At 35.8% G+C, this 27595-nt stretch overlaps 1 protein-coding gene across 2 annotated transcripts in view; it reads right to left on the bottom strand.

Annotated features, from left to right (window-relative positions):
* Window positions 1-27595, bottom strand: part of LOC125233303 — a 214584-nt gene that overhangs the window by 51308 nt on the left and 135681 nt on the right. For both annotated transcript variants that reach the window (XM_048139264.1, XM_048139265.1), the window contains 2 exons: window positions 25473-25520; window positions 4575-4612 (listed from right to left, as the gene is read on the bottom strand). The gene's annotated coding sequence lies outside the window, so the exon portion shown is untranslated. The remainder of the gene's footprint in view (window positions 1-4574; window positions 4613-25472; window positions 25521-27595) is intronic.

Here is a 27595-nt window from a genome sequence, read left to right as displayed (position 1 = left end):
GCAATGAAATATTGTCTTTACGTTCCTTAAAATGGGCTGGGAAGTATCGCTTTTTGGGCGCAACAACTCGAGAGGACTGTAAAGGGATTTCATATTATTTTTTAGGCCTAGGCCTGCAAAGTAACTTTTTTTTATAAATTATTGTCCTTTAGAGCATTTTTTTTTATTTCATTGTATGTTTGAGAAAAGCACTATACATGCCTCGGCGTGAAAACGGATTCCCGGCCTCGTATCCCTCCACTTGGCCGGAAATCCTCATTTTCCCGGCCTCTGATGTAATGTACTATTAAATTACTTTTATTAGTTTCTGGCTCAGGAAAAATATTATCAAAGGAGCATGTACTACCTCAGGAACCCTGAGTTTACTACATGTTTCTTTTAATCAACTTATTTAAAGACCACCTCAAGACTTAATCGTTTAAAAAAAAATAAAACATCAATTTTCAAAGAAGAACATTGACTGTAGATCAATAAATTCTCCTACTTTTTTTTACCATTAAGTACAGTCACCGGCATAAATAAGTAATGATTTCTGTACCGTGTCATTTTAAAGTCGTGTATAAAAACGTCGTACGAAATTGTCATACGATTAAAAGCAACATGGTACAGAAATCATTTCTTATTTATGCCGGTGACTGTACATTATCTGAAGTATCTCCCTCTTTTCCCCTGTATTCCCTTATGCAGATACCTAAATCTGCATTATTTTTAGATGTTCAATAACAACCATTTTTTCATGATCATGACAGAATATTTTTTAAAACTACATACATACATACAACATACATACAATCACGCCTGTATTCCATGAAGGGGTAGGCAGAGCACATGAAACTACTCAAGTTTCAGTGCCACTCTTGGCAAATAAGGGGTTGAAAGAAAATGAAACTGTGACATTGCAGTGACAGGTTGCCAGCCTCTCGCCTACGCCACAATTTAACCCAAATTAATTAATTTTTTAAAACTACTTCTCTTAACTCTTACTTCAATGACAATTGCAAGAGAATCTATGAAAAGACCCAATATTAGTCATTGAGACTTCCATTATTTTTAATACCACAAAAAAAAATTGAGACAATATAGGTATAGCGGTAAAAGAGAAGGAAAACCCAAGATACTCAAAAAATTATATATTATTGTATTATACCTAATATCATCTACGTTCAAGAGGTTATTGAATCAATATGTACTAATTAAATACAAAGTGATATTGATAATTATCACACCAATAATAGCAAGACTAAGTATAGGGTAGGTAGAAAATGTGTGTCGTACTCAAACAAAAGGTATCACATAGGCGATTAGCATAAGGAAGCTCTTATACGAGCAAAGTTTAGTACTATTATTAATTTTAGATCCTGCTAGGCTAATTATAATATGAATATAAAAGTAAAATATAAAAGCATGTGAGTGTGAACAGCAAAACGACCCACTTTGTCGATTGCTATGAAGCCGCTTTGTCAGTTTATTCATATCATATAAAGATACAAGTAAATCTCGCCTTAATAGTAACCGACAAAGTGGGACGTTTTACTGAACACACTCACATAAAACCTAACCTAGTGTGCCACCAGCAGCAGGGCAGGGCCCAAGCTGCCAGTGGTTAGGGCTGCAGAGAAACGAACCGACGTACAGTCACTGGCATAAAGAAGTGATGATTTCTGTACCTTGTCGCTTTTAATCGTTTGACAATTTTCTATGATATTTCAAACAAAATGTTATTAAATAAATAAATATTGGGGACACCTTACACAGATCAACTTAGCCTCAAACTAAGCAAAGCTTGTACTATGGGTGCTAAACGACGATATACATACTTTAATAGATAAATACATACTTATTTACATAGAAAACATCCATGACTCCGGAACAAATAAATGCCCTTACCGGGATTCGAACCCAGGACCGCGGCTTAGCAGGCAGGGTCACTACCGACTGAGCCAGACCGGTCGGTCGGTGTTTTTGTATTATGACAAGGTACAGAAATAATCACTTATTATTAGGTAAAAATAATCACTTATTTATGCTGGTGACTGTACTATACGCGTCATGTCCAGGATTACCACTTTCTACATTTGGCGCCGTAGCCGAATGGCATTTTTGCGACGCGAAACGAAAACGAAACGCCGCGAAAGGTAGTCTAGCTCTGTCGCGCTAATAATATGCAAGAGCGATAGAGATAGATATCTACGTTTGTGCCATTATGCTACGTACCCTAATACTTGATCCAGACACCTAGCGAGTCTCTCGAGATATTGGTCGAGACTGTTTCGAGCAAATCTTTACGGTAAGCAATAACTCGATTGGTACATTTTAAATGAGAACGTCACATATACAGGATGGTGTTAAACACGCAATACAATCAATGACGTAATATTATGGTTGCCTTTATTAAATGATAATGACAAGATGATATGAGCCGTTAGTTTTTATAAGCTTATTCAATATCTTTTAAAACTGGATCGACAGTAAAAAAATATTTAATCATAGAATCTGCTCATCAAATTTTACGAGAATCGGTTGAGAATTGCGACCCGTCGAGGTGAACATCCGGAATTCCGGACATACAAAAAGTAAATCGAGTTAAATCGTACACCTGCGCCGTTGTTGCGACATCGCTGCCGTCAATAAGTTAAATATTCCCATTTTTGGGTCATTTTCATCCCACTAAAAACAACTGTTCTTGCACGTTACAATAAATGAATTCACCAACACCATCAATATTAATATCATAGCGCATTTATGCCCTTTAGTCAGTTATAGAAAGTTCAAATCAACATAAAATGTTATGACTTACCTACATACTTGTAGGTACAACTTGTTTTTTATATATGCTGTCGTTATACTTCTACTGGAATACGATTGCATGTTGTAAATTGTTTAAAATGTTTAACAATTATATGAAAATACATTGTTAAGTAAGTATAATCTTATTTTATGAATTAGAACTAGCAATAATTTTAAAGCTACGAGTATGTTTGTCTTGGGCTTAAAAAGGACCACCCTTTAAGATTCTCTTTTTGTATTCTTTTCTTGCGCAGAATTCTCGATTTTTTTTATTCTTGCCCGTTAGTCCGTTTTCACGCTATTCGATCCGATATCGGAAGTGGGAAGGATTTCAATGGAAAAATCCTAGATGGCGTCTGTAATGTATCGGATCGGATATTGTGAAAATGCACCTAAAGGGTTAATTAGGTTAACTGGATGGTGCGTCAATTCACAGGAGCTGACATAAATGAAACGAATGAGAGGGATAAAACTTACTCAGTAAACGTGACATGTTTGGGTGAATTTCTCAGCGTGATTTTTTTGTGGCGGAGGTGATAATCATTGTGTGGGCTAATTGTTTCCGGGTTTTTATTTTTTTTATGAAAACCAATCCTAAAATACTACCTTCGGCAATATTGCAAATTGTTACAAGTGTTATGTTTATTTATTTAAAAACAATTTTCCATCGAAATTCTAATTTTGGTGTAGCGTCCAGAGCCTGTTTTTAGCGGATTATTGCTATGGTAAATCCAGTAAATCCGCAGCTATCAAGAAAACTTGCCATAACTTCATTCTTTATTACATTAAGTATATTTTAAGATGACATAAGTCAATATTATTATTATACAATTTGACACTGTCTTATAACTGAGCACCAAAAGTTGTCCGGGGGAAAGAACCAATTTTGGTGGTAAGTATTGAAATCATTTTTATGGTTAAACGAGACGCAGCAAGACGAACAAACGTGTCGTAACAAGACCATTCAGGTTCGTTCCTGCATTAAGACATGACACAAGTGTCATACCTTGCTGGATTGGTCCGCCCCACGCAAAAATATCTAATTTTGGTGGGTCGTAATACTTTTTCCACCAAAATTGCATAAATTTTGGTGGTGAACAAATTGAGGGCAGTAACGTTTTTGTTTCTATTTGAAAGTATTTATTACATGTTAAAAGTTTATTATTTCAAGTGGGTAGAAAATAATAGAAAAAGTGCTTTTCTCAAACATGAATAAAACGCTTTATTTTTTATTTTTGTGGGTAGACCAATTTTGGTGGCGACCATGTCATTGAAATCGTAATTTCTCTAAAACTACTTATTATAATGAAAGGTCATTGGTACATAACATTGGTAATAATTAGTTATGTAACATCAGTACATAATTTCAACAAAAATTTGTAATTTTAAACAATCCTAAAAAATCCACCAAAATTAGGCAAATTTCGAGTATGTTGAAATTTACCCGTTTACTGTCAAGGTGTTCCCAACTTCCCACATATTAAGGGTTAAAGGCCTCACGGCAAGACAAGACCGTACCTAAAACGTAAAAGGATATGTGATAAAGTATTTTTTGTACAATTTAGATTGATATCATTTTATTAATTCAATTTAGTTTTAAAACAATATTGTTTATTGCACCAATAAATTGCTCTGATATTTAGAATGAGATGAATATTGTACATTGTTGACAATTTAAAAGTGCTTATTGTAAGGCTATTTGAATAAAAAATATTTTGACTTTGACTTTGTTTTGTTTTTCATTATTTTCATTAAAACCAAAATTAGTAAATTATCTGTTAACTTACTTTTTGTAATTTTTCCTGCTCCCAAATCTGGTCTGTACCTGAAAAAAGGGGAAAAATCAATACGAGCTTCTTATGAAAGTATAAATAAAAAAAGGTACTTAGGTACATATTTGAAGTGAAACTTCTAATGCGACTTCCAACTGACAGCGCCTAAGGGACCATCCACACTCATAAGACGCCACCGCCACGCCGCCTGGGGCGCGTCTTACGTCCTTCCAATACAAAATGTACTGAGGAGACGTTTTTTGAATTACATTCAGGCGGCGTGGCGGAGACGTCCGTTGCGCGCCCCGAGACACGCGACGCTTAAGTGGGAACGCTGCGCCTAACACTCAGTCAATGTTACGTTGCGTGAAATGCTGACTCACTCATCGCGTAACACACATGATTTTAAGGTTATGTAACGAAGTTTCACTTCTTCCGCGCGGAAGGACTCCACGCACTGTTTTTTTTTTTCACAGCAGCATTCTATTGATTTTTTTACGTTTGTTAATATAAGCCGGATCTCATGAGCATTATAAATTTTTAGAGTAATGACTGAATTTTGTTAATACTCGTAAGTTTTCAAAAAAATTTGAAAATACATGTAACACAAATATTCTTGCTTTTGTGCCACTCTGTATAATATATTTACGCATTTCTACAGCAGTCTGCACTTACACAAAATTACTGTCACCAGGAACAAAAACAGACTTATTACAATCACAAAGTTCATTGTTATCCCTAATAATATAAATAAGTACCTCTCCCGTTATTTCCAAAATGAGTTACGCATGACATCTCGGGCAATTGGCCGAGCCAAATTGCAATTACGACGTAAGTCACCAAGGCGGTCCTCGTTATTCGGGGGTCAATAAACGAGTCACAAGCTCATGAGTATTGGGGTTCCTTGGGATATGGAAATGGTTTCTGACATTAAGAAAGAAAGAATACTTGCAAGCTCTTATCGTTTACTTTACTCAAATTGCATTGTACAGTCAACCGGGGTGGCTTTGAAACGCAGGGGTGACTTTGAAAATTTAGTTTTAAAGTCACAGTATGACTTTAAAACTAAATTTTCAAAGTAAATTCGCGATGTTCTATGGTAGATTTACAAGAATATTTATTTTATTGATCTAACTATTTACATGAATAGTTTCAGTAAATAATGAGTAATGTTAATTTTAAAGCCTTGAACGGCTTTAAAATTAACATTACTCATTATATACCATCAAAGTAACCCCAAATTTTCCTAAAGCCACCCCGGTCGACGGTACCATTAATTATAACAGTGTCATTTGAAATTTATAATTTATGCAATATTTATTCTCCTACATAATATATGTAAGTACATAGCAAATGGTAAGTACAAGTGTACCTAACTAAATAAAAGTTAACTGTGCTATCTATGTACCTACCTACACAAAGTTTAGGTCAATCAATAATTCTCCTATTTATAAAATGATAGACGAATGATAAAAATATCAGAAACTTATCATATCTCTGCTGACTTTGCCCAACTCACGCTTTACTGAAATTTCCTTGCGCAATAATCCCAAACAGTTACCCGGTTTTTGCACAGATAAGTACATGAAATAAATCGATACCATTAATCTGGCTTACCATAAAAACAAACACGTTAGAAACATCAATCGTTGATAAAAAGAAACGTTCTAATTAAGAATTAGCAGGAAAGAGATAGCGTACAGACTAAAAAAAAAACTATTAACATTTCTGACTTATGAGATACTTGATTATTATTTTTAGATTTTAGATTTTTTTTTTGTCTGGGAATGGGTATTTTCGCGAAAAAATATTCAAAAACTTTGTTTCCAAAATAAGTAAATTTAATGTTTTTCCTACTCAGAATCACGAGCCCTTTCTATCCTACTAGGCGAAAAAAAGCGTCCTCAAGCATATTATTTTTTTACTTCGTCACTATTTTTAAAACACTTTGTACAGCGGTGACAAGTGGAAAGTATGAAAAATAATAGAAAATTTTGGGACCATTTTTTTGTCTCCCGTTTTTTACCTAGATCAGAAGGGCTCGTGATTCTGAGTAGGAAAAACATAAAATTTACCTACCTTAAAAAAGGGGAAAACCGGGAAAATGCCCGAATATGTGTCTACTTTCAGATCTTCATCTAAAACTTTGTTGACAGCACTTGTGAATCACTTCGGTCTTGCAAATTTTTATTAGATAGATAACTAATGACAGTAATGACTTAAGTACTTAAAATTTGGATGTTAATATAATTACCATCAATACAATTACCACCACTAAAACTGTGCAGTAATCAACCTTTGAACGCTACTTACCATTCAGACATTATTTATTAACTAGGCATAAAGCTATTTTTTTCTAGACATACCATTTTTTTATAGTAAATCGTAAATACGTAATCCTAACAAACGATTTTACCTATTATTAAAATATTTATGTTTCAATCAATAACGCAAACAATTTAAACGGTAAATCATAATTAAGCATAATTTTCCTCTCCGTCATTTCTTCGTAACTGCCGTCAAATTAGATTAGTCATGCCACATTTATATTTCTTCCTTTAATTTTGATTGTTTACGAGAATTTCTTTAAATCTAACGGATTATATGAATGTTTAGCCAATTTAATTTGAATTTGTTTATAAAATATCTTTCCAATGACGCAAGGTTCTATTTTCTTTACTAGCATTCTGACCAACCAGGTCATGTATATTTATGATAAAAATAAACATTTGTTTTCGCTTGAATTTTAAATGGAATTTAAAGATTACCATTTGCGTTTCTATCCTGCAAATGTTGCACTTCTTACTCAGTTCCAATATTGAAATAGCCATACTGAATAAATTAGAATATGTAAGTGTTTAAGAAAATAATATAACCTCTTGCCGCCCAAGAAAAAAAACGCAACTTCAGCTAAACGCCCAATGTGCAATATTGTATGTATTAATAATAATAATCTTAATAACTTAATAATATTAATAATAATAATAATAAGCCCCCAGGGCAGCTTGTGGCGAGCTGAATGGGAAGTGGCGTCCCTTGGGTCCCATGCCCCCGAGAGTCGGTCAGGCCCCTCCCTCCGGCTTGCCTTTACTGGCCGGCCGGAGTGAACACTGAGCAGGGGCCGCAGGATTCTCACCTCTGGCTTGCCTTAACCGGCCGTCCAGAGTGGGGTGCCAGAGCTATATGCTCGCAGGGTGGAAGTGAAATATGCATAAGACGCGAGTTGGCACAGTGGCTGTTTCGTACAGACTGGGTAGAAAGCGGCGCACACCTCTCCACACCCTGAGCCGCTCACGCTATGTTGTCCCCTTGTCGCTCCGTGCGAGCGGCCGTTTTCGGGGACCCATATAGTGAGTTGGCGAGTCACCGCCTGCCTATTTTTTCGTGTTTTTAAAACATGTGATCAAGGCAGGTGCCATAGACCTTTCCATAGACCGGTCACCAGCACACTAACATTTCAACCCAATAGCCCAGTATAATTTGTTTCTTTACATTGCAATAGTTTTACACTAACCGGGGCTTGTCCTTGGGTGCATTCTATAGTGCGGACAGGGACAATCGCCGGCTAGTGTCACATTACTTTAAATTAAACTGTCTTAAAGGGCCTCTGCGCTGTTGGCTTCGGCCCCACGCACGCCTCCCAAAAGTCCGGGACCCCATGGTCCCGAGAACTGGAAAAGACAAATAATAATAATAATAATCTAATGCCGCCGTCCCGGAGAATCACTCAGGCATATCATTTCCGGTTGTTCTCATCTTGCTAATGCACTAACTTGCACAGGCATAATCTCGTAGCCCGGATCATTCACCAGCAGCTTGCTCTTCAATACGGCCTTGTGGACCGCGAAGTACCGTACTACAAGTACTTACCTGCGCCAGTTCTTGAAAATGGCCGTGCCACGCTCTATTGGGATCGATCTATTATCACTGACAGGACTATTGTAGCCAATAAGCCTGACATTGTGATAATAGATCGACCGCAACGCCGGGCCGTGCTCGTTGACATCACCATCCCCCATGATGAGAATCTCGTGAAAGCCGAGAAGGACAAGTCCAGTAAGTACCTAGACTTGGCTCACGAGATAACCACCATGTGGGATGTTGATTCAACGATCATTGTCCCGATAGTCGTTTCAGCGAACGGTCTCATAGCGAAGAGTCTCGACCAACATCTTAAGAGACTCTCGCTCGGTGGTTGGATCAAGGGCCAGATGCAGAAGGCGGTGATTTTGGACACAGCGCGGATAGTCCGACGGTTCCTCTCTCTGCAGCCCTAACCACCGGCAGCTTGGGCCCTGCCCCGCTGCTGGCGGCACCCTAGGTTAGGTTTTTTATAATGTGTTTATATGTTTTATATTGTTTTGTAAATGTTTTATTTTATTTTACTTTTATACTCATATTGTAAAAAGCCTAATCTAAGAAAAGAAATAAATAAAGGAAATAATAATCTTGTTAATTATCAAATATTTAATAATTCTATATTTCTGAAGATCTTAATATGTATTCATTTTTATATTCGTTTGTGATAAAAAACATGTAATACTTATTAAGAAATAAATGAATCTGAATCTGAATATATTAGCCATCATCTTTTAAAGTCGTAAACTCATTTTTTTTAATGAAAACCTCGAGCAGGATTTTTCATATTTTTTTGGGTATATGTAAATTAAAATAAATACAATAAATTAAATTCCAACTCAGCATTCTGTGTTCATTTAAATGTACATTGGGCATTTGTTTGAAAATATAAATAAATATTTATGTATTTTTTATGAAGTATGTACGAAATATGAAAGCATTTTTTTATGAGACAGCCTCTGATTATAATTTATTTCTTTCATAACTACATTATAAATAACATAAACAAAAAAATCTAAATTGTTAATTTTATTGAGTCTTTTGACACTCATATCTGACACTAAAATGCTTAAAAATAAGCTGTAAAAAATATTTAAGGACAAATTCAACTTACAACTTCATATATGCATTCTATTTATTTAGTTTTTGTATGTTTGTTTTCTTCCTATTTTTTTTTGAGAACGCTACTTTTTTATGGGACCATAAACATTTGTTTATCACTAGGAAATTGGTATTCAAAATTGCATTTTTTATCACATGTTGGCAAAAAGTCTCTCATCACAGAGTTGGCACAGTACACAGACCTACAACAAAGTTTACTTATAAAATACCACGATGTGATCAGCGCAATTGCTTAGCATTTTATACCATTACATAGTGTTGCTCATGTTCAACCCTAAAACTCATATTTACAAGAAATCCTAAATTTCCCGAGTGCTGTTTTAATTGAACACGCTGCCTATAACAAATAAGCTATAATTAAACAATGTAACTATGTAATGTATGGTAGACATGTACATATAGGTCTACAAAAAGTACTTATGTATATAATGATATCAATTAGCCATCTAAACCGAGAAGAACTTGTACTCCTATGTAATATACCTTCCGTTAATAATTTAACTAAGAAAGTGCCACTTATAAATTTGAAACACCCTATAAAATGATACTTCAGCATCATAACATATCGTACGCTGTCCTAACCTCTTATCTTAAATTTAATCATGGTTATTTAAAGTAAGGCTTTACAAGAATGGCATAAAGTACATAATTATGAAACATACGTCATTAAAAGGTACTAACTGTACTAAGGATGTTGGCAGTCATTTCAATTTTCGATGCATTCCCTTGCGTAGGATTATAGGCCTAAATAATTAAGTACATAACCTATAAGTATATTGTTATTTTTAAATAAAAAGAAAATAAACAAATCATAACCATTTTAAGGTAGGTACCTACCAGATTCTCGAAGGTCTCCAAAAGTTATAAACAACATTATACAAATGGAGTATCATAAAGAATTATGAATATAATATATATTGTTAGAAAAAAAACTGTTATATTAAGGGCATATTAATTTTTATTAGAAAAAATAAAACCTTAAAACTATGATTGAAAACTTCACTCATTAATATTTATGGGCCATACCTTTCTTTATTAACCCTTTACCGCATGCTTTAAAGAAGATTTGTGGAAATTTGAACTTAAATAACTGTCAAATATAAATAGCTTCGTATGCGGTATGTAATTAGAAATAAAATCAATTAAGTACATAGAAATTTCTACTTTCTCGCAATAAAATATTGTTATGCATGTAAAAGTAGGTACGGGAAATAATGTAAACAGTCTGACGAGCAATTAATAAAATAGTACTTAACATCTTAAATCAGAATTATCAGAAAGTTGAAGAAAAAGAAGAAGACTCTAGAAAAAGTTAAGCCAGCTTTCAAGTTTTGTACTGCAAATATGCTTATAATGCACTACAAGATATCAACATTAGATTAATTCGTAAACTCGAACAATATTCATGTATGTAGCCTTAAGGCCAGTCCACACCACACGCGTAAAGTACCTTGGCTTAAGACGCTACAGGAGCGAAAATGCTGAAATGAAAAGGAGCCTCCTTTCGATTTGGGAATTATAATTAAATATACTAATGTTATTAACTGGATTTATAAAAAAAAATTGTCCATTCAGAACAACTCAGTTAAATGATATTGCGAAGAAATCTTTAAAATCGAGGTTCCACTCTCGACTGTTTCCTCCTTCAAAACTTAATTAATCGTAATGAAATTTGAAAATCTGAATAACAATGAAATAATCTGTGTCGGACCGTTTAGTTTTTTTGGCTAATTGTTACCAATTTTGAATACCACACCTTTTTTTGCGCCATAATCAATAAGGCCGTTTTTGGAAATTTTTGATGGGCTCAAAAACTCAAAACGGGAAAATCAAAACAGTCCGACTCAGATAAAAATAATAATAACCAGGGTTAACAAAATCATTGTTCTATCTTCAAAAACCAGGGAGGTCATAATCGAGAACGTTTGTGTGGAGAATTGGCTTTATCGTCTTGGCGTATAACCTACCTGATTTCGTTGCACATTGTGCATTGCAGTCATGTTATTATGTTGCACAGCTATTAATCTACAAACAGTACGAACTGTAATTGAAATGTAACTTATCATTAGTATTGTGTCACTGTTCATCATTAGATATTCATTTTCTTTTTATACTAAGCCCTTTATTTATAAACGTACACTAAATTTATCATGCCGATAAAGTTCGTTTGTCACTTTCCGACGTATTGGTGTGATAGAAAGGGACAAACGAACTTTATCGGCGTGATAACTTTAGTAAACGTTTATGAATAAGGGGGTTAGTATTTTAACAGTATGGATGTAAAAATAAAGTGTTTTTATGATGTAGGAGGCAAATGAGCACACGGATTGCCGATTGTATCGCTCATGGACTCTTCTTGGTCTTAGATATAATCCAGTGATTTGCTTAAGATAACTAATGTAACCTGCAGCATGACTGTGTATGAATATCGTATTCAATTGAAAGCTTTAGTCAACCTAATAGAAGGTCCTGAGGGAGATATTATTGTTTATTTGAAAAAAATCTATTGGTAGATCTGTATGAAAAACATAAAAAGAACTTAAACTACAAAACTCAATCTAACACAGAATAAATATATGTACAAAAAAAAAATTACAAATAAAAGACAGGAGCAAGCTCGGCGCCGAATGGTGAAAAAAAAAAGGTGCCCAGAAGGCTAGTAGCATTGCCGCGCTGGATCGCGATGCTTATTCGCTGCGCAAGAAATGAACCAGCCCTCTGGTCACCCGTAGCATCAATGAGACGCTTCGTCAGCTCTCTGAAAACAGAGAGTGCTCCGGGTCCCCAGGGTCAAAGGATCCACCCCAAACGGCTCAAATATGTAACCAGAGTCTATGATATTATGTCTCCGATATACCTATAATACCCCCACATATCTCGACAAATATATTAGTCAATGGAGTAGCAAGAGCTGCGATCGCGCACAGAAGTCCGTACTTAAAGACACATATTTTAAATGTACAGATGTACAGGATGTGCATAGTCAAATGCACAAACGCTTACGGTAATATCATTATCGTACGTCGCTCTATCTCTATCGCTTTTCCGTATTATTGTGGCAAGTCAGACTGCCTTCCGATCGGCGTCTAGCGTCAACGATTGTCATTTCGGTGCGGATTTAGATGATTGTAGTGTGCTCTGGTCTTAATATTAACTCGCGTGAGCAGTAGCCGTGTTAACATCGTTCCAGGGCCCTAACAACCTCCGACAGGGAAAGCTTACACAATTTAAATGTAAATATGCCCATTACACCGCCTGCCCCGGCCCTGGCAGGATTAATGTCACAATTATAGGATTTTAATTATCAAACACGCAATTCTTAATTAGAACTAGTTATAGATGCCATATAACCGTTAAATAGATTATTTGTAGGTGATTGGATGCTACCGGAGTTACCCGACTTAAGAAAATAGACGCATGAGAAAGGGGCCGGTCCACCTCTTCCCAGAAAAATACGCTTTTAATGATTTAGCTGTTTCTCGAATAGCTCCAATTATTAGATTACTGTTAGATACGTTTACTCGTTCATTTAACTTGGCTCTTTAGAGAGGTTACTCTTTCATGAATTCCCTTAACTCAAAATAATTGACATTTTAATACCCCTTCAAGAGTTTTAGCACCTATAAAATGGTGTCTGCATGTGGACTCGTATCACATAAATGTATTATAATGCTTGAAAAAGTTTCAGCCAGCCATGAATTCGTTCTTCGTTCGTCCACGAATAATTTTAAGGAATACCCCTTCAAAACCTTTGAAAAGAGTATGATTCATTCTTACAAATGTTTTTATTCGACTTAGCACCTAACTATAGCATAAGATAATATGTACGTATTAACTTACTATAAGTAATTTTGTCGATGAGAACGATGGGTAATAATTTCATTACCGCTTGTGCCAATTCTAGCAAAAGCCAGGTCACCAATTTGTTATTATGGATGCAGATGTGCCAGATTAGTGGAAAATTCGGATGGAAAATAAAACAATATTCCGTAATATATAAGTCAGACAACATCCTTTTATATAAGCATCCCTTTCCAAGAACTTGTATGTTTGACATTGTTTCAAAACCCACCGGCGCACGGAGGTGGACGAGGGCTTAGGTCCGAGACGTGTCAATTCCGTGCAAAATGGACTCGCCCAAGCTTCCGCATTCTATTTTTAAACGGAACAGTTAAAATATACACGGACCGTTGCCCAACTCCCTAGCCATTGTACCGCACTAATGGGTACTGCACAAGATTTATGGATATCCCATCTGAATGGATTACCTGTTGCGGCGTACGCGCAGAGATTGCAAAGAGGGAGATATGTCACGTTACAAGTTCTCACACACGGTAACGGCTATTATTTTCTTAATTTCTAACATACTAGGCAGCGGTGGCTACAATTTGAATTTTCTTATATTTTACTTTACATTATGAATGTGACTTAAATCTTAAAGCTTTCCGTTTTTCATAAGCTATAGTTTATTACAGTCGATCTAAAATCGAATGCAAGTTTCTTTTAATTATCTACTTATTTCAAGTTAGAAACTACAAGCTGAAAAAAAACAGTTTATTAGACAAAAACCAAAATGGGGTGGGATAATTTGCATGCATAGTGGTGGGATAACCTCGATAGAATAGGGTCGAGTGGGGAAAATAGAAGGAGGCTTAGAAGTGTGACACTAAAGTAAGCTAATATTTAAACAAAAATCTGAAAATCTCACTCGTTGGAAAGTGCCGTGTCTCTCATCCCACTTTATTTAATCTTTGGTACAGGTGTTATATGCTGTTCGATCTGTACGCGTTCGCGCAGAATCCATACTAATGCGCGCTGGTATTACAAATACAAATGCGTAAGTTAGTTAGTTTCTTTGGACTGCTTACAATTTCTTGAATACCTGTTTACGAACTGTTTATAAGAACGTCCTGCCTAAGAACAGAAACAGTTGCAAGTGTCCTACTGTCAGGAAATATTAGTACCAACTTTTTTCAGTAGCGCTGGAGTAGCTAGATGGCTTACGATAAACATAACTGTTTGAGACTGTTTTTAGGGTTCCGTACCAAAAAGGTACAACGTACAACAGGAACCCTTATGGTGCAACTCTGTCCGTCTGTCTGTCCGTCTGTCACATTGTTAAATATCTCGAGAACTATTCATGCTATCGATATGAAATTTGGAATAGTTATAAACATTATGAACCTCTACAAGTTGAAAATATTTTTTTTTTAATTAATTAATAGAAATGATAGAAAATGGCCAAAATGAAAGGGGGGCAAACTGAAAATTTCAAGTAACTAGGTCAAGTGGGGTATCTTTAGAAAGAGCTAATTTTTTGGTTGTGGAAAAAATATGTTTTTTGAAGGAAAATGTAAAAAAAAATACCGTTCCCCCCCCTTATCTCCGAAGTTTACCAACATAAATTTATGAAATTTTTACCAAACATGGCTATTATAATTAATACTACAGGAAAAATAAAATCGTACACGTATCTTGAAAACATTTTTATTTATTTATAAAAAACCTTTCAGATATACGTTTTCAATTTCAACACCCTTGCGGGTGTTTATTGTACCTGTATTTTTTAACAAAATAACAATGAAATTACCTGCTTTCAAATAGAGGCAAAATGGTTAAAATCGGTTCGCTCAATAAACAATTATTCCATAAATATCATCTTCCATACTAGCTCGCGCGCGTTAGTTTACTCAATTTGCCGATAGATGTCGCTGTACGATAAACGCTCATTTCCTACATCGCGTTTTTCCTGATGTAATGAGGTCGGTTCAGGAGCGTCCTTGCGTAAGTTGTAAGTCGTAAACTATTGAAGTCGAATAGTCTTGATTTTATTTGGACGTTGTCTAGATATAAAATTGTATATTAAAATATTACTTGTTATGTGGGAAATTGAGTCTTGAGGGATTTAGTCAAATCTGTAGAATTTTATGAATAACATTTTGATGATTCAACTATTGAAAGTTTGTACGGAACCCTCGGTGAGCGAGTCCGACTCGCACTTGACCGGTTTTTTTTTATTTAACCCTTCGTGCGAATGTCTGTTGCAACGTTTATGGACGTTGCTCGCCTGAAACGGATATTGTTGGTACCTAAATTGCAAGTTTTTTGTCAGATATTTACATATTGTGTTAAGGTGCCCTAAATATAGAGGCAATTCAATGAACAATGTATTTCAATCAATATTGACTACTACATTCCGTTATTCAGCCTCTTGCTTATGCATATCACGATGTCGTCTCTGTCACACTTTACGTGATAGGAATGAGACCGATATAAAACGCTTCTGTATCATACTGATGAGATGGGTCTATGTCTGAACTTATAATAAAATTATCAAATGTCTGTCAGCTTTGTTGCTAGAAAGTATGGCGAAATTCTAGTTTAAATATCTCAGTCAGCCGGCGTATTATTCTTCAAATTTTGTCACTTATCTATGTGAATAAAGTATCCGTCAAGCTTTGACAAGTAAGTATGTCAGTGTCAGAGTGACAGATGTCATCCACGCGGATAAGTTATAAAATTGGAAGCATAATACGGCGGCAGACTTCCGGTTGGGACGCCATCATAGCGGTTTCGTGTCGTGAATAATTTATTTTTCTTTTACTCATTAATGTTGTTTAAAGTGTAATATTGATAGCGTATTATGCAGTAAACTAATGGTGTAGTGAGAAGCTGATGAAGAATTGTTCTCGAAACGCGTTTAGCCTCTTTTTTGTCGTAAACGGCCGGTAGTCCACGTGCTCTTGTAAAATCTAGCTATCAATTTACAAGTGCTAAGTCACCGTACAATGTCGTACTTACCGTACAAAAATTACTAATATTAGCTCATATCACCTTGACACTGGCGAAATAGTCCCAATGGACTGAAGCCATTTAATTTTAAAAACTGAACTGAACTGATACGGCGGCAGGTCTGTTTATCTTTGTTTTTATTACGTCAGTGGCAAATAATCATATTGCCCGCTTGGTGATAAGTAAGTCACTGTACACCACACTCTCATAAATATAGTCTGGCAAACATATCGCTCAATATATGACGGGGCTTTACTTTTATTTAAAATAAAAGCAAAATATTTAAACATATATTATACGGTGTCTCATCCTTTGAAGGCCTGCCATACATCACTAGTATTTAAAATACTACGAGCAAAATACACATCTCGGCATTTTCAAGCCACATACATGGTCTTGTAGTTAAGATTCTTGACAGTTTTGAAACCATACCTGGTACTCCCCGTTGCGTTGCATTGCTGACCTAGAGGGGAAAATAAGCTATAAAGTTAACTTGTCATAACTATGTTATGGTCGGAAACATAGTTGTGCTAAAAGCGAAAGTATATAATGCAAAAAATACGTCATATTTACAATACCAAAACAGCTAGGGACTGATAAAAACTGTTACATTGTCTAGTCAATTATTTTTTCGACAGTTAAGTACATATAGAAAACCAAAAATTAATTCTTCTACTAATTAATTTTTAACCCCCGACGCAAAAACGTCTGTCTCTGTTTGTCTGTCTGTATGTGTGTCTGTCTGTGGCATCGTAGCTCCCGAACGGAAGAACCGATTGCGATTTAATTTTTTTTGTTTGAAATCTGAGTTAGTCGGGAGTGCTCTTAGCCATGTTTCATGAAAATCGGTCTACTATGTCGCGGTCGGAGGTTTTTTCAAAATTTTAATTACAAACTAAATTACTTTATTCTAGTAAAAGAACTATGGAAAAATAGGAGATACAGAAGGCAAACTAACAGAGTGATCTAGGAAAAAAGCATTGGACTGGTATTCCGATAGGACACAGACACATTTTTTTTTTCGTTTTTATATATTTTATTGCCAACTTGGAGCAATGGAAGGCACTTCCTTGATGTTTATGTCTCACGGAAGCTTTATTTATTAAAATTCTACGAAACTTAATAAACTCTATAAACGAATCATAAAACACAACAAAGTAAATACTAAAGTACGACTCTTGACAGTTTTCGAGCCATACCTACTTACAGCGGCGCCCCCTGGGGAGTTACATCGCCGACCTAGACCGGGAGTCAGCTATAAGATTAATATCTCTGTTACACTATGAAATAATGCGACCAGATTTGGAATTGGCAGGTGGCGCGTAATCTAAGATTAGATAGCAGTTTATGCATTTATAACAGTGTTGGAACATAGGTTTGGTGTGTGGTCAAATGGTTGGTGTAAAATTGGAAGTTGGATCGAGCGGCCATTAAATTGAATGAATGAATGAAATAAATTTATTCCAGAAATAATAAATTCCATTGATTGTTATGTATAATAAATAAATAAAGATAAAAATAATAAAGATAATAAAAATAAATAAATTAAGATAAATTGAGAAAAGAATTAAATAAATTGAGAAAAATTGATAAATAAATTAAGATAAATTGAGATACTTATGTAAGGATGCAATCGATATTTTTGCGTAATTTTCATCAAATTCTGAGACTTTAACGTACAAAATAATGTTAAACGAAGAAATTTGAGAATTTACAATTTGCAGAAACGTGCCATACCGCCTAATGTCCTATCTCTGTCGCCGCACATACAATACAATACAATACTCTTTATTGCACACCTTGATAAAATACAACAATACAAAACAACAAAATACAACAATACATACCTACCTCTTAAAAATTTTCTTCAAAAATCAGGTGTTAAAATGCTGTGGCCAAAGTGGTAGTAAGGTAAGCTTTTAATACCCAGAAGTCTAGCAAAGCGTGCACTCTTGTCTTCGAGTGCAATTGTGCTCGTGTAAATCGCCTGGTACTCACTAATGGCACTATTATAAACTGAAAATACTTAGGTAACTTTTACTAAAGAAAAAGTGACCAAGTCCACTCGTGGCAATTTTTCTCTAGTATCATACATTAGGGTAAACTCGCCTCACTCGGTGTCTTTCGGAATAGTGCTTCAAAGCCTGTATCACCGAATTAGGCATGTCACTGAATGAGGTTTACCCTACGTATTTGAATTTACGCAATGCCAGAAGGGCCGAAGCTTAGTTACCACCGACGTAGTATAATTAATTTGCTTAATATATCGATAATGTGTAGGTACACTCTAATTATGTTTAAAAGGCATACTTAGCAACGTAAAATGGCAGTCGTGAAGACAGCCATGTTTTATATGAGGCAACATTTGATTAAAAAGTTAGATACCGCGTTCAATTACTCCAAGCAGTGGCTTTAAAATTACATTCCTATTGAACCAAATTCGAAAAGCAATAGCCACAAATTATAAGTCAGATACGCAATTGATTCTGAGACAGCGGCGTACGAATGGTCGATGTATTGAATCAAATCAGTGCGATCATCTTATTTATAGTTATAACAGTACGGCTGGTGGTCCGATAAAATAATGTCCGATTATCGATAACACTCATGTGTGAGGTAAAACTGTACTTTAAGATGACTATAAGTCTGTATCTTTTGGTATTTAAAGAAATGCAAAAATGGTGCAGCAGCGGCTGGAGGGCAATTTTCAACTGATGGGTTTATTTTCCATGTTTTACACTATCAACGAAGACTAATCAAAGTTTAACATTTCTGACCGCAAACTGTACAAATTTATCTATATTTAGAAAAGTTATCAAGAATGTCTGTATACCTTTGGTGAGTTGTTTCATCCGTTGCAGGTAACTATAGGTACAATTAATACAAAGTACCTACACACATTGTTTTTTTTTTTTTTTTTTTAAATTGTCTTGCAACTAGGGAACAAATCAAATTATTTTATTGAAATAAGAGTTTTGAATGATTCACGGTTATTTCCATTAGACTTATATTGACCGGGATATAGACCGTGATTACCTTTTTGATTTTTGTCGAGCTCCCGATATTTCGACGCAGTTGCATGCATCATGATCACGGATAACTGACGAAGGCGGTTGGATGTTAAAGTTGCATAGACAGCGCGCGATCTACCCTCCTTCGCGCGCGTCGGCTGCGTTCACTTTCAGCGTTACCACTGGTCGCATTCACACTCGATGGTCTGTCCAAACACACTACACTCACAGTGTCACTACGTTTGTTCAATTCTGACTTCACCGGTTTTTTACACAAACAAATCACTGGATTCCATACATTAGATAGTTTGAAGCCATCCTCACGATTGAAATTTTTATATTTGTGAATCTCAATGGCTTCTCTTACCAATCTCGGTATGTAGTGGCGTTCCGTCGAAATTACCTTAGGACTATGCAGCTCGATCCAATGATTTGCACCCGACTCAATGAGATGTTGAGCAATAGCAGACTTGCGAGTATCGTTCTTTTATTGAATATTTTTGATTTGTTGTTTTTCAAGTAGTCACACTAGGAGCCGGGAATCGAACCCGGGTATTCAGCTTACGTGGCTCACGTCATTACCACTAGACCACCCGCCCGCTGTGGTACCGGACGAAATTTCTCTAGTGTAATGTAAAATACCCTATAATGGACGGTGATGCCATTATGGACAAAAAAACACAAATCCTTAAAAATAAGTATTTAAAATTAGTTTCTAAAATCGGACGGCATCGTACCATAAACGAGAGTCAAAGAGCTGCTTAATTTTGAAGTTTCATTTAATTCGGTTATTTCTGAAGGATTTGGCGGTAAGTTAAAAGTCATCAGTTTTCTGAAAAAATATCATGACGAATTCTTAGCAATGTTGCTATGATAGTTGAGTTCATGTATAAATAAAAAAATAATAATCGGTGTAAACTTGAGTGTTTTACTTATTGCATTAAGCATGAGATAACGTATAAAACATACTAGTTTGGTGCTCCAGAGATATAAAGAAATAGTGTTATTTTGCGAGTGTTCATAACTGGGACCGGAAAACTGCGTACCTCCTATGATGGACAAGGAACAATTTACGGAACCAAAATTTACAAGAAACAATCCTATGTCAAAATAACGCAAACTAATATTATTTGGGGTATATAAAATTGACTCATTGAGTATCAGTTGACTTTAAAAGTAAAATTTTAAAATTATTTTTCCCCTCACTAGCTCGGAAACACGTGTTTTGTCCTTTAATACCAGCGGGTAAAAACGCATTTTATCCACTAGTGGGTAAAGTAATTTGACCTTGAATAAAGTCAAATTAACTACTTTAAAATGGATAAAAGTAGGTGAATCTAGTAATAAAGATGATTTACCACCTGTGGAACTACTGGAAGCAGTGATAAACGCATTTTTTGCGTTGTAGTTTCCTCGCTATAGTGAGGGGAAAAGTTTTGTGTTACACTCGGGTGCAAATGTATTTTACTTCTCGTGTATTAAAAAACTCGCAAGTTCAGGATTCTATTCTCGAACCACTCGCTTCGCTCGTGGTTCAACTATAGAATCCTTTCACTTGCTCGTTTTTCAATTCCACACTCGGCGTTAAAATAAAACTTTGCCCCCTTGTATAACAAATAACTATTAATGGGGATCCATTACTGGAGAACTGTCGTCCATGACTGGAGAAAAAACACCTCGTTTTAATTTGTTAACGAAGAAATGTAAAAGAAGGATAGGACATTCAAGATTTAACACGCTTAGGCCCACTTGCACCAACCACTTAAATCCTGCGATACACATGCCTGTAGTCGCATACAAAATTACTGGCAAATGAACTGGCATGCAAGTATTTTATACGTGGCTGGCATGCCAGTTGTGCAAGCTACAGGCATGTGTATCTCATCAGGCTTAACTCGGGGTAGTGGGTTGTCATCTGTCAAATTCCATATAAAATGGTGGGTTAACCCTTCATTTTCGTTGGTGCAAGTGGCCCATAGCGGTAGAATTTTTACATTTATCAGTGAAATATCAAAAACTGACCATGATTTGGTTCGGTACCTCATGTTATCTCTGATAAGGCCTTTTCACCAACTACTCTAAGTTCAAGCAATTTGTACTTGCACCTCCTATATGAATCCTTTAGAGGATTCCGGTACAGCGAGATTTGTTTTGTTATTTGTACCTGCTCTTAAATACACCCTACCTGTATACAAATACCTGTCTGCATCTAGAACGAGATGATTGTGAGATGCCCAGTTATTGGAAGTCACGAGTATTACAATGAGGAAACATTGCCAAAGAAATTGGATTTGTACTGTCAGCATCAAATTTAAGACTCTCTCTCTCTCTCTCTGTCTCTAAGAATCAGAAGTTTCAAAAGTATGGTATAAAATGTTTAGACAAGTTTTTTCATCAAGCAGAAACATCTACAAGCGAACAACTTCTTGGAACACTAGCAATCCAATCCCTTCATCTAATTGAGCTCAGAAGTGTGCGATTTTTTCCATGCCTTCCCTCAAAGTTGCTGGTCCACAAACCTCATCTCACATGTTTTATATTTCATCTCACACAAATATGAGACGTTTCTTACTTTACTGTATGTATAGTCTACTATACAAAACATTTATGACACAAAGGCAATATTATATATATATAACTAGCTTTTTTCCGCGGTTTCGCTCGCGTTAGTAAGAGACAAAAAGTAGCCTATATCACTCTCCATCCCTTCAACTATCTCCACTTAAAAAATCAAGTCAATTTGTCGCTCCGTTTTGCCTTGAAAGACGGACTAACAAACAGATACACACACTTTCCCATTTATAATATTACTATGGATATAGTATGGATTCTTGCCTATATTCTCTCTTTCACAATCTGATATAGGTATTATACTCGTACTTCAAGCAGGCAATTATGGTCGCGCGATAAATGATAAAACATCTGGCCGTCCCTATTTTTTCGTCTATCGCGCGACCATGCTACCCGTGCAGAACGCAGATCTGCCGGTGTTTTATGCTTCCAATTTTATCACTTATCCATGTAGATAAAGTGTCCGTCACGTTTTGACAAATATGTCAAGTGTGAGAGTGACAGATCTGATGTCTTCCATTTAGACGGTACGAGAACTCGCATACGAGTTTTGTAACATTTCGGTATTTGATGGCTAACCTCAACAGCCCGCAATGTAACTAAAATCGCATGCGTTCGCATGCCGTCTAAATCAGGCCTCACGTGGATAAGTGATAAAATTGGAAGCATAATACGTCAGCTGCGTTATAAAATAATAGGATAGAAGACACGTTTAGAATGTTGTTTCACCTGGTCTGCTGCCATTGATGTCGACAGTACACGCTTGCAGCTAAACAATAAACTCTGATAGGATTGTTTTGTCCAGAACCGTTGTGTGGCAGTGTTATCGAACGTGGCTAGTCTTTGTGGGTATTTAGTGAGAGGAAGAATGGGCTTAATTTTATTTTGACGTTGTACTTTCGTACTTAACGTAATTAAGTACATGATGAAACACGTAATAAGTCAGCCGGAGTATCATGCTTCCAATTTTATTACATAGATATTTATGTGGAAAAAGTATCCGTCACGCTTTGGCAAGTATGTCAGTGTGAGAGTGACAGATGTCTTATCCACGTGGATAAGTGATAAAATTGAAATCATAATACGCTTGCTGTTTAGTCAGTTTTTTTTTATCAGCGAGACAAAAATGTAGAGACATACTTATTTAGATAATATCTACCCTTTCATAGGAATTAATGGTTAAAAAAAAAAACATTAAAATCGCGTAAACCGTAAAAGCATCAGCTTATTGAGATGTTTATTGTCTAGCTTTCCGACTAAGTTATTTCCTTTCCTTGAAACCCGCCTAAGCTTTAATTATTCTAACTCCAGAATAAAGTTTATAATTTAAACTGACTTTTATTGCACAGAAACTGCACTCAAAAGCACCCATAATGTTTAAATTAGTGAAGTAACAATAGGCGCAGGTATTAAAACTGCCGGCGTAGTCAACGTGAGAATCGTTGACGCTACGTGGCAAACGAAACGTTGTCTGTCTCTGTCGAACTACAGAAGAGCAATAGAGAGAGCTAGCTACGAAACGTAAGCTATAGTGACGTTGGCTTGGTATCCTGGCATCAAATTATGTTAAAATGAGTTATTAGCTTTTAGACTGAATTGTTCAAACGACGACTACCGGCGTTTGGTATTCCCATCCTGTAGGATTTGACACAATGGCAGCCGGGTGGTAAGGCTTCTAAGGAAGAAAATTATTGAATGTCAGGGCTATAATAAAGTTGTCATGTTACTATTTGTATTCATAATTTTCTTTCTGTTGGTTTCAAACTATGCTTGAGTATTAAATATTTTACACAGATGAAACAATCTGGCGTTCCGCGAATGGTGCTAGCACGCCAATCTCTGACCAAAGTTCTAAATAAAGGAGCACACTGACGATCAATTCGCAGGACGATGACGGACTGTGAGAAGTAAAAATTGACTGCACAGAACAATTGATCGGCCGTTCGGCTAACTGATCGTTAGTGGGCCTCTTTAACTCGTCCAAGCCGGCGCATTATGCTTCCAATTTTATCACTTATCCACGTGGATAAGACATCTGACATACTTGCCAAAAATGCCAAAGCGTGACGGATACTTTATCCACATAGATAAGTGATAAAATTGGAAGCATGATACGCAGGCTGTGTGCCTTATAGTTAGAAACTGTCTACATGGCAAATAACGTAGTAGAACTATAGTAGAACCGTGAATGTAACAGCTGAACGAACTTGTATTAAGAAATAATTTGAACTGAATACTCTTGCAGGTAAAATGCTACTTTTTCATTCATATCAAACATGTAAAATCTGGTAACTCACGTAAAATTGTCGAAGGTCGCTCGACATGTTTCGATCCGTAACGAGAACCATTTTCATTGAGCACGCGCGATGCCGATGGTATGGTGGTGACCTGTCCTTCCTACCCGAAGGGTAACTAGTTATTGGAATTAGTCCGGTTTCCTCACGATGTTTTCCTTCACCGAAAAGCGACTGGCAAATATCAAATGACATTTCGCACATAAGTTCCAAAAAACTCATTGGTGCGAGTCGGGGTTCGAACCCGCGACCTCCGGAACGAAAGTCGCACGCACTTACCGCTAGGCTACCAGCGCTTAGGGATGGTTATTTAGAAAATAAATTATAATATTTTTTGTTCGGTAAATGAAAACAAAAAAATCATTTCTTAATTTAATTTCTAGTGAAAGCATAAAGAAAGTTAATTGTTTTGATGTTAATTAACGTCCCTTAAAATATCCGTAACTAATTTGGTAACACCTTAGATTTTTTACTTTAGATGTTTTAGATTAAGTATAAGATATAATTCCACCTTCCACAAAATATTTTAGGCCATGCACTTACTGAAACAATGAGGAGGCACACTAAAATTTTATCCCGCCAGGCGGCGCCTGTGCAAGTGCTTAGGCATGTCACTGTCATTCATATGTGAGAGAGAGAAAAAACGTATCATCTTCTCGCTCACACGTATGAAATTCTTTATCTGTGCAATGGACTAATAGGGTGGCGCCATCTGTTATAACCTTTGAGTGTGCCTCCTCATTGTCATTACACCAAGTAACAACTAGCGAAGTACCCGCGTAAACAATTTCACGCAAATTCATTTTCTTTCTATCGCCATAAACTTTCAAGCACCTCTAAATTACGCACTGACATCTAAACCTTAGAAATGTATCTTGTTTATTTCTAGCACTGTTCGTTTTGTTATCAGTACAGAAGGCATGAGACACAGGGATTTACATATGAAGGTTAATCTCACTATTTCTAGAAATGTTTGTTTCTAAGTTATACTGTGGTACCGAGTTAGAAGACTGCTTTTCGAATGGTAAAGAAATGAGACATGACTTGGTATGTAAGAATAAGTTTATTTGCAGAATGCAAAATTATTAAACTGTTTATATCGTAGTTTAAAACGTTGAGTGAGTTAAGTGCATGCTACAATGTTATAACTATACAGGATGAAAAACAATATTTATCAAAAATGGCAAGGATTCAATAACTTTCATTTTTATTATCACTCAATTTAAGTATTGGGTTACTCGACTTATAACAGTAATTTAACTTACAATTCGTTTGAGAGATTGCCACAATTCTGTATGTCGTCCCCAAAGCACCTGAAATAAAGAAAAAACAAATTAGACAATTGTCACAATTAAATAAAAATAAAAATAAAACCTTTTATGATTTTTCAAGGAAAAAATTGCAAAAAAGTTTGTAGGTATGTCAACATTTCGCTCTTTCGATTTCATTTACACAATAGTTAAATATCTAAGTTTTCTTGGACAGGATCTATCGAAAACTCAACTGTCCCAGACACAGACCTATCATTTCGCTTACGCTTAAAGACAGCTGAAGTGTGCGAAAGAGAAGCCGTCACGTATATGAACATCCCATGAGTGAGAAGGAGTCGGACTACCAATGACAAAACGTGACCATTTCTGAGCCCGACAGCGGCCGCTAGCGGCCGCGGCTTTGTTTACATGTTTTGAAAATATTCAAAATAATAAATAATTCGGGGGTTGGGGTAATAAAAAAGGATGTGTAAAATATGGTGTCGTGCAGTTTACTAGATTGTTCTGTTACAGGGTCAAATAACCCGCTGAAATACTCATTTCACAGGTAATTATGATCTTCCGATTGAAATTTTCTTTACGATATTTTGTCAAATTAATAACTTAAAACTGTTTAGTAGGCACTCACATAGTCCATTATTAGGTTTTCTTCTGCTGTGTGCCAATATTTCCTCAAAATAGTCAATCATTTTCAATATTTTGTGTAAAAACCTAAATTGTTAGTTTACACTAGGGCTTGACAATTTCATAATGACAGTATCGATAACTTACAGGAGTACAATATTATATTAGTCGATATGTAATTATTATATAATAATGAATAAAACATTAACTAATATTCACTGCTATAAATTAGTTTATTATTATAAATTTTTATTTTATAACAGCCAATGCAATAGCTAATTATACCTTATATTTTGCCACTTTCCACGACTTTGTACATCACAAGGAGACATAAGGTTTCCTGTAATAGAACTATTTTTTTATCATATCAACACTTACTGCTCCCATACCAAAGTGACTCAATAGTTGCCACATGCAAAACGGTTTACATAGACGGTGGCGCCCCTATTAATTTATACTCTCTTTTGCCAGGCTTTCGCTTAGGATTAAGCAGCATCAAATCCCATCAACCCGCCGTCTCTACTAAACAAGGAATTACTATGTATCCAGGGCTTCAAGTACGCTTGGATTTTTGCTGCGCGCGTAGTACAGCAGATGGAGGAAGCGGCGAAACTGCTGGCTGTACCGTCGGGTATAATCAGCACTGACTGGCAGGACCATTGTAACGGAATTCGTAACGTGTTTTAGTTTATCGCCACTCGTTTCGAATTTCCTTTTTTCCGCACTCATATGGCAATGTACTATTTTGTATTAACTTTGTATGCGATTTTTAAATCTCTTACCTAGAGAATAAAGATAAATAAAGGAATACGTAATACTCGTATGCAATTTTATTATAATACATATTAAAAGTCACAGTTTCGTTTTCTTTCAACCCCTTATTTGCCAAGAGTGGCACTGAAGCTTTAGTAGTTTCATGTGTTCTGCCTACCCATTTATGGGATACAGGCGTGATTGTATGTATGTATGTATGTACATATTAAAAGAACATTATTTGAAAAGTACCTAGTCGATAAAATAGTGGAATATCGATAGAATATTTATGTCTATAGACATCACATCACTATTTTTGACACACACATACACAAATTACTCACACACGTGCATGTCATTTTTGGTCTCGTTTTTGAAGCTTGAGGGGCATTCTTTGTCATCCTATTTCTATGGTCCCAGAATAAAAAAAATAATTTATCGTTTCATCCGACATACCTACCTACCGAGAAATTGTAAAGAATTGCGTTTTAATATAAAAAGACGTCATGTCATGATAAAATTCTCGCCTGCTATGTCTTCTTTAAAACATGTAGTCTATTCAATTTTAATCACAAGTTGTCAACTGCAAATCGACCATGACCACTTTTTGCATCACTTGTTCAAGATGCCAGGGACAGTTTTTAGGGTTCCGTAGTCAACTAGGAACCCTTATAGTTTCGCCATGTCTGTCTGTACGTCCGTCCGTCCGTCCACGGATAATCTCAGTGACCGTTAGCACT

This window comes from Leguminivora glycinivorella, chromosome 14, assembly GCF_023078275.1.
Source record: "Leguminivora glycinivorella isolate SPB_JAAS2020 chromosome 14, LegGlyc_1.1, whole genome shotgun sequence".
Taxonomy (NCBI): domain Eukaryota; kingdom Metazoa; phylum Arthropoda; class Insecta; order Lepidoptera; family Tortricidae; genus Leguminivora; species Leguminivora glycinivorella.
This window is presented reverse-complemented; position numbering and strand designations above follow the sequence as displayed.